The 8,137-nt window shown below is 42.2% G+C and overlaps 1 pseudogene; it reads right to left on the bottom strand.

The window, feature by feature from the left end:
• Nucleotides 1–531: 531 nt before the first annotated feature.
• On the bottom strand, nt 532–7,768 carry LOC105728827 (osteoclast-stimulating factor 1-like; annotated as a pseudogene).
• Nucleotides 7,769–8,137: the final 369 nt, after the last annotated feature.

Here is an 8,137-nt window from a genome sequence, read left to right on the forward strand (position 1 = left end):
AGTGAGCCGAGATCATGCCATTGCACTCCAGCCTGGGCAACAAGAGAGAAACTCTGCCTCAAAAACAAAACAGAACAGAACAAATTATACGTACCCTTTTCCTGTAATGGGTAATTTTTCAACTAAATTAAGCTAAAATGAAAATTGTGTTTCTTTTGTTTTCTTGTTCCAGCCATTATTACAATATGAACAGTTTGAATGAATCAATTGAATCAATAAAGGAATACGAGCCGAGGAAAGGAGTTGGAGAGGTAACACGGCCTGGGGAGGAGCCCTGGAAGCACCAAGGAGCGTCTGCCGCAGAGCCGTGAGTAAAAACCTGCAGCACAGCTTTCCTGAAATACCACGTTAGAGTCGGAAGGGACCTTGCAGGGGCATCTAGTCTACCAACTTACAAATAAGCGGGGAAAGGGAGGCCAGGGTCACATCACGGATGAGTGACAAAGTCCAGGCTCGGTTTTCTGCCTTAGAAGCCAAGTCTTGCATTCTCAGCCACATCGCCAAATTCCCTGGCCTCGAGGGCCAGCTTCATTACATCCGCAAAACTTTTTTGGGTTTATCCTTCAGCGGGGACATCTGAGACTGCAACGTGGAGCTCTCTCCGACAACTGTCCTTGTGCAGAGGGCTGCCTGGTGGGACCTGGAGGTGTGCCGTGGCTGTGGGGGCTGCAGGAAAGGGGTAAACCTCACGTTCATAGCTGGGCAGAGAGAAGGAAGGCGGACGAGGCCCATAAGCCTCATAGGCCATGCCTCTCATTTCCTTTCAAATAATTCTCTCAAGCTGTATAAACTTTCTGCCTGAAAAATAAATGACTGCCCCCTTAAAATAAACATTTACGCCATCCACTTGCCTGCATTCACTGCCCAGGAATGAGGCTCACCCATTGCTGTGCCCAGAAGCTTCTGCCAAAAGCCTGCAAACTGGTATTTTTCTCCATGACCCTCAGTGACCGCTATTCAACAATCACCATCTCCTAGGAACCCATCAAAGGAAAAAAACAAATAAGCGAGCAAGAGAGAAAAGGCATGCAGGTGGAGTACATCAGAATAGATTTGTATGAAAGCAGGGATCCATTCTCATGAATTCTGAAGTCAAGCCACATTGCAGACTTGAAAGGGGAAATCTAAGAGAAAGGTAGATGGGCGTCAACATTTCTAATAGCATGGGCAATTAGACAATCTATTTGGTGATTTGTTTATTCCTCCTCCCTCTCCTCCTCCTCCTCTTCCTCCTCCTCCTTCATCATCTTCGTCTTCTTCTTTTTGGCTGGAGTGCAGTGGTGCAACCACGGCTCACTATAGCCTTCAACTCCTGGGCTCAGGCAATCCTCATGCCTCCGCCTCCTGAGTAGCTGGGACTGCAGGTGTGCACCACCACACTCAGCTAAGTTTTTAAAAAAATATTTTGTAGGGATCGGGTCTCTCTATGTCGCCTAGGCTTTTCTCAAACACCTGGCCTCAAGCAATCCTTCCATGAGCCACCATGACTGGTCTTGTTTGGCGATTTCGTGAGAAGGAGTTAATGAGACATGAATGAAGTAAGAATCACCTGTAGATTTGACCCATTTATTCATTCATCATTAACTGAGTCTCTATCATATGGTAGGTACTAGGCAGACACAGTCTCATTATTAAAGTACATTTGGAAAATTGCAATTATGTTGTTTATACCATCATAGTGACATAGCTCTGTTATAATCATCACCACCAACAACAAAAATGCCTATTAGAAGAGTTCTTTCTCTTATGCAAAGTGTCGTTGCATTTTAGCCCCTCAAGTCCTCTTGAGGAAGGTGGTGATATTATCATTGTTATTGGTGCTTATCCCTATTTTGCAGGGGAGAAAAATGAAATTCCAGGAAGTGCTTTTATGTTAAGGAATCGATATAACTTTACTTGGCACCTCTTGTGGATTGTTGGTATTAAATGGTATTAAAATGTTCTGAAACAAACAGGGTTTTGTTCCTTGCAAAGCTAAAATGGAGGGAACTTTAACTTATTCATTTATTTGATAATTCATTCACTTATCAACATGTATCTGTGATGTGCTTTTTATACATTAAACAGTGGGCTCATTATTCACTTGTCTAGGCTTTTCTTTCTTTCCTTCTTTTTTTGAGATGGAGTCTCATTCTGTTCCCCAGGCTGGAGTGCAGTGGTGTGATCTGGGCTCACTGCAACTTCCATCTCCCAGGTTCAAGTGATTCTCCTTCCTCAGCCTTCTGGGTAGCTGGAATTACAGGTGTGCGTCACCACGCCCAACTAAGTTTGGGTATTTTTAGTAGGGATGAGATTTCACCAAGTTGGCCAAGGACACACTGGCATTAGAGGTGAGAGAGTCTGGACTGGGGGCGTATGAGACCCTTTGCATGTCATACTCAGGACTGACCACTGCTGCCTTCCCAAAGTGCAGGCCTTGTGGTAAACATATTGGTCTTCTCTCTCATGCAAAGGAACTTTTTTTGTCCCCTTGAAAATCTGATTTCTTTCGCCTGCCTCCCCTGCCCCAAGTTTATCAGACATGCCTGTACATACCTCAATCCAATTTCTATTTTTTTTTTGAGACAGAGTCTCTCTCTGTCATCCAGGCTGGAGTGCAGTGGTGTGATCTCAGCTCATTGCAACCTCCGCCTCCTGGATTCAAGCGATTCTCGTGCCTCAGCCTCCTGAGTAGCTGGGACTACAGGCGCCCATCACCACACCTGGCTAATTTTTGCATTTTTTGCAGAGATGGAGTTTTACCATGTTGGCTAGGCTGGTCTTGAACTCCTGTCTCATGTGATCCACCAGCCTCGGCCTCCCAAAGTACTGACATTACAGGCGTGAGCCACCGCGCCTGGCCAATTCAATTTCTAATAATCATAACTTCTATTTATTGAGAGTTTACAGTTTCTCCATTACCTAAACACTTCACTTATACTAACTCAGTTGGTCATCATAAAATCCTATGAGTCTAAATATTGCTAGCGTCTTAGTGATGAGAAACAAAACTGAGCTGTGTACAAGTTCAATATAGGTGGTAAGGGGTGAAGCCAGGCGGGGTGACTACAGAGTCCTTCACACTTTCTCTTTCTTTACTCTTTCTTTTTATCTTTTATTATGATTATTTTCAAGCATACACAAAAGTAGAAAGAATAACATCACAAACCCCAGCTAACAATCACCTAGCTTTAACTATAATCAACATTTTGCCATGAGTATTTTATCACCTCTCCCTCTTTTTTCTTTGGCACTTTTTTTTTTTAATGTGTGTGATGGAGTCTCGCTCTGTCACCCAGGCTAGAGTGCAGTGTCACAATCTCAGCTCACTGCAACCTCTGCCTCCTGGGTTCAAGAGATTCTTGTGCTTCAGCTTCCTGAGTAGCTGGGACCACAGGTGCATGCCACCATGCTCGGCTAATTTTTGTGCCTCAGTCTCCCAAGTAGCTAGGATTACAGGCATGTGCCATCACGCCAAACCAATTTTTGTATTTTTAGCTGAGATAGGGTTTCACCATGTTGGCCAGGCTGGTCTTGAACTCCTGACCTCAAGTGATCTACCCACCTCGACCTCCCAAAGTGCTGGGATTACAGGCATGTGCCACTGTGCCAGGCCCACATATAGGCTTTTGAATGTGACTTTTTTCACTTAGCATACTGCTTTTTTAATTCATCCATGTTATTGAGTCTATTGGTAGTTTGTTACTTTGTATTGCTAGGTAGTATTTTACTGTATGGCTGTACTACAGATCATTTATCCATTTATCTGTTGAGGGACACTTGAATAGTTTCAATTTAGGCAATTATTAATCAAGCCAGTATAAACATACACACATAGATTTTTGAGTAAACACTGATTTTCATTTCTTTTGGGTAAATATCCAGGAGAGGGATTGCTGGTTTTTACAGTGGGTATATGTTTAGCTTTATAGAAAACTGCCAAACTGTTTTCCAAAGTGGCTAAACCATTTTGCATTTTGCTTTTTTTTTTTTTTAAATTTTACTTTAAGTTCTGGGAAACGTGCAGAACGTGTAGGTTTGTTATGTAGGTATACATGTGCCATGGTGGTCTGCTACACCCATCAACCCATCATCTAGGTTTTAAGGCCCTCATGCATTAGGTATTTATCCTAGTGCTCTCCCTCCCCTTTCCTCCCAATACCCAACAGGCCCTGGTGTGTGATGTTCCCCTCCCTGTGTCCATGTGTTCTCATTGTTTAACTCCCAATTATGAGTGAGAACATGTGGTGTTTGGTTTTCTGTTCCTGTGTTAGTTTGCTGAGAATGATGGTTTCCATCTTCATCCATGTCCCTGCAAAGGACATGAACTCATTCTTTTTTATGGCTGCATAGTATTCCATGGTATATATGTACCACATTTTCTTTATCCAGTCTATCATTGATGGGTATTTGGGTGGGTTCCAAGTCTTTGCTATTGTGAACAGTGCCTAAATAAACATACATGTGCACATGTCTTTATAATAGAATGATTTATAATCCTTTGGGTATATACCCAGTAATGGGATTGCTGGGTCAAATGGTATTTCTGGTTCTATATTCTCGAGGAATTGCCACACTTTTGCATTTTGCATTTTCACTAGCCATGTGTGAGAATAATTCCCCTCCATTTTGCTCTCAGTTAATACTCAAATATGTTTTTAAATCCAGAATGCCTTTCTATGGTTTAGTTATTTGAATCAGAATCTACAAAATAACCACATGTGGTATTTAGTTAATATGTTAATTAAGTCTCTTTTAATCAGTAATAATTTTCCTTCCTTTTCCCCTCTTTAATGTCATGCATTGATAAGGATTTGTCCTTACAAATCCTTATCAATGCATGACATTAAAGAGTCCAAGTCATTTGTCCTAAATTTTCCACATTCTGCACTAGGTTGATTGCATTCTTGTTTCTTCTGTCCTCCCTATTTCTCAGAATCCAAATTCTGAATATGAAACTTGCCTAGGCTCAAGCTTAATTTATATTTTAACAAGAGTACTTCATAGGTATTATTATATACTACTGGTTGATTACTTCAGAAGTGCCTGCTGTCTGGTTCATAAAAGTCTGACTCATCTATTATGTAGTTTACAATCAAATTTTCATTGAATTATTTTAACAATCATTGCTGACTATTGCTTAGTTCTGTTATTCCATTAGGAGATCCAAAATGATTTTTTTATGTATATCTTCTGCATCCATAAAATGGCACTATTTTATAAAGAAGAACTATCCCTCCTCACCTATTTATTTACCATGAAATATAGTTTGGACAGAACGGGGGGCGGTGGCATGCACCTGTAGTAGCAGCTCCTCCAGAGGCTAAGGTGGGAGGATTCCTTGACCCCAGGAACTCGAGTCTGCAGTGGGCTATGGTTTCACCACTGTACTCCAGCCTGGGTGAGACAGCGAGACCCTGTCTCATAAACAACAACAAATATGCCATTTGGACAGAGAAGGCATGATAAATGCCTCATCAATTCTTTCCTGTTATTTACTAGTGTCTAGTAGAATGAGTTGCTGCCATAGCAAATTCAAAAGAAAACCAAAGAGATGATTTTCGGTATTATCATAAATTCATGATTTTTTATGTTTGAAGAAAGTTTAAAATCTTTTCCACAGGGCCCATTCAAATCAGATAGTATGGCTGAACTTATTGGAAGTCCTCTAGGCATTTCCTGACAGTTTAGGCGACATTGTCAGCCAAGGCTCACTGTGGAACAAATTGTGTCCCTCTCTACCCTGGCTTGTCTGAGTCTCATCTCTGGACCAGCCGAGAGACCTTGACACAGATGCCTTTTCCTTTCCCCAAGCCATAATACAGGATGTCAGTACGATCTTTCATCTACAAATGGCTTCATTTACTCAACTTAAACTAGCTTAAGCCAGAGAATTTTTGTTTGTAACCAGGAGCTCCCAAGGGTAGATTCAGATTTTGCTCTATGTTGTATTGAGTTCCAGTGATGTAATCAGGATTCTATCTCTCTCACAATTCCTGGCTGTTGAGAATTGGAGTTGGTTTCATTCTAGGGCAGGCTCTGTTTGCAAAGGAGCTCCAGAGGTTCTTACACAGCCTGTGAGGTCATTGATAAACTCCTTCATAGTCAATGACCTATTATGGATAAAAAGCACATTCATCAATACATGGAGGTCATTGGCTGCACAGTGAATTATAATCATGCAATTTTAAATTTAGATAATCATTAGTTCTAAGCTTTACCAAGTGAGTTGTGATCCAGATATTCAGATACTCAGCAGTACCACAATCTGTAATAGGTTCTTACCCACAAGTGCTTTGTCTCTGCCTGGGAATTCAACTGTTACCAGTGTGTACTTGGACAGTGTCAGGAGCTGGTTAGAAATGGTTGGAAGATGGTATACCAGGGGGAGCCCTCAATTAGTAACAAGCAGGAGTTTAAGGATAAATTCCCCAGTTCCTCATTTCTCAGCAGGACATCAACTTACAGAGTTTCCCAGAAGTCTCCAGGAGGATTGAGTCTCAGCTGCCCACGGTGGTCACCACCTGCTTATGAATTAACGGAACTTGTGTTGGCTTCTTTCCTTCTCTGTCTCACTCTCCAGCCCTACTGGTGGTGCTTCCAGGGATCACCTCCCAAGTAGACAAAATGCCCTCAAATCTTTATCCCCAACTCAAGAGGAACTCTGCCTGAGACAAATCACAAATTTAAAATATGAAATGTTTCTTTTTTTTTTCAGTGTAGCAAACAAGACACACACAAACTGGAAATATTACCACTTCTAATATTGGCACTCAAACATAGCTACTTAGGAGGCTGAGGCAGGAAAGTCGCTTGAACCCAGGAGGCGGAGGTTGCAGTGAGCAGAGATCATGCCACTGCACTCCAGCCTGGGTGACAGAGCGAGACGCTGTCTCAAAAGAAGACACCACGCGCCAGACCCTGATTTTTTCAAAGAAAGAATACTATACAATTCCTTTAGCTTGAAAAATACAGATCATTTCTTCTTGTTCTACTCTGGTGGACATAAATGTATTTTATACAGTAAATAATTCAGTCACTTATTGCCAAACCAAAGGTGAGAACCATTCATTACCTGTTCTACTCAAAAACAGTGCCACACTGCCATGTTCATATATCCTTATAAAAAATTATTACCAGTCCTCTTCTGGCAGACAAAGTTTTGGAATAACAGAGCATTGCTTAATGTTTGAACTGCATCTGTCCCCGTTTTCTTTCTCTGGAGAGATGCACTGGCAGCATTGCCCAAAGCCATGCCCAAAGCCAGCATCCTCTCACTGTTTCTTCAGTTTGTTCTGGCACCTTTTGCCAGAAGCAACTGGACGATATCTGCGTAACCCTTCCAGGCAGCAGCATGCACAGCTGTGTCTCCCAACTTGTTCTATTGGCTCAGTTCAATACTTGGTTGAGTAAATAGCATTGCCACTGTATTTCTGAGATCCCCATGACAAGCCTAGTCTAAGGCGATGCTTCCGGCTTTGTCTCAGCCATTAACACCCACTCCGTTGTCCAAAAACTCTGGCAACTAACTCAAGTTGCCTCTTTTGGCTCCTTCACGCAATGGATTGTCAATGGATTCTGCCTGCTCAGCCACATAGTTGCTTGGAATCAGTCCAGTCCTGCCTTTGGAGGTACCTTTCCACCGACTGGCATCATTCATGTCAGTAACATAGATGATACCACCTTCCTCAAAGCATAGTTCATCTGGAGTTCTGGGTTCCAATGTATAGAGGGCTCTGAAGACTTTATCTTGCCCTGGTTTGACCAGTTTGGGTGGCAACTTCAACATCTCACTTCCTTGAGCTGCAAATCCTAAAGACCACACTGAAAAGCCCACCACTTGCCTGCTACCTGGTACTTCAAGCACGTCAAGGTTTCTTTTTGTCTGGTTTACAGTCGTGCGCCTTCAAGGGCTGGTGCCTACCCTTGGCTCTCAATAATATTTCATTGTATGGATATACCACATCTCGTTTATCCACTTACCCACTGGGAAACACTTGGCTTCCTTCCACCTTTTGGCTATTGTGAATAATGCTGCTATGAATATGAATATATAAATACCTATTCAAGCCCTGCTTTCAGTTCTTTTGGGCATATACCCAAATTGGAACTGCTGGATTCAACACCCTTCATTTTTAATTCTTACAAGCCTCTTCCC

Source organism: Aotus nancymaae, unplaced genomic scaffold (assembly GCF_030222135.1).
Source record: "Aotus nancymaae isolate 86718 unplaced genomic scaffold, 86718_ANA_hifiasm-v0.15.2.pri h1tg000021l, whole genome shotgun sequence".
NCBI classification, from domain to species: Eukaryota; Metazoa; Chordata; class Mammalia; order Primates; family Aotidae; genus Aotus; species Aotus nancymaae.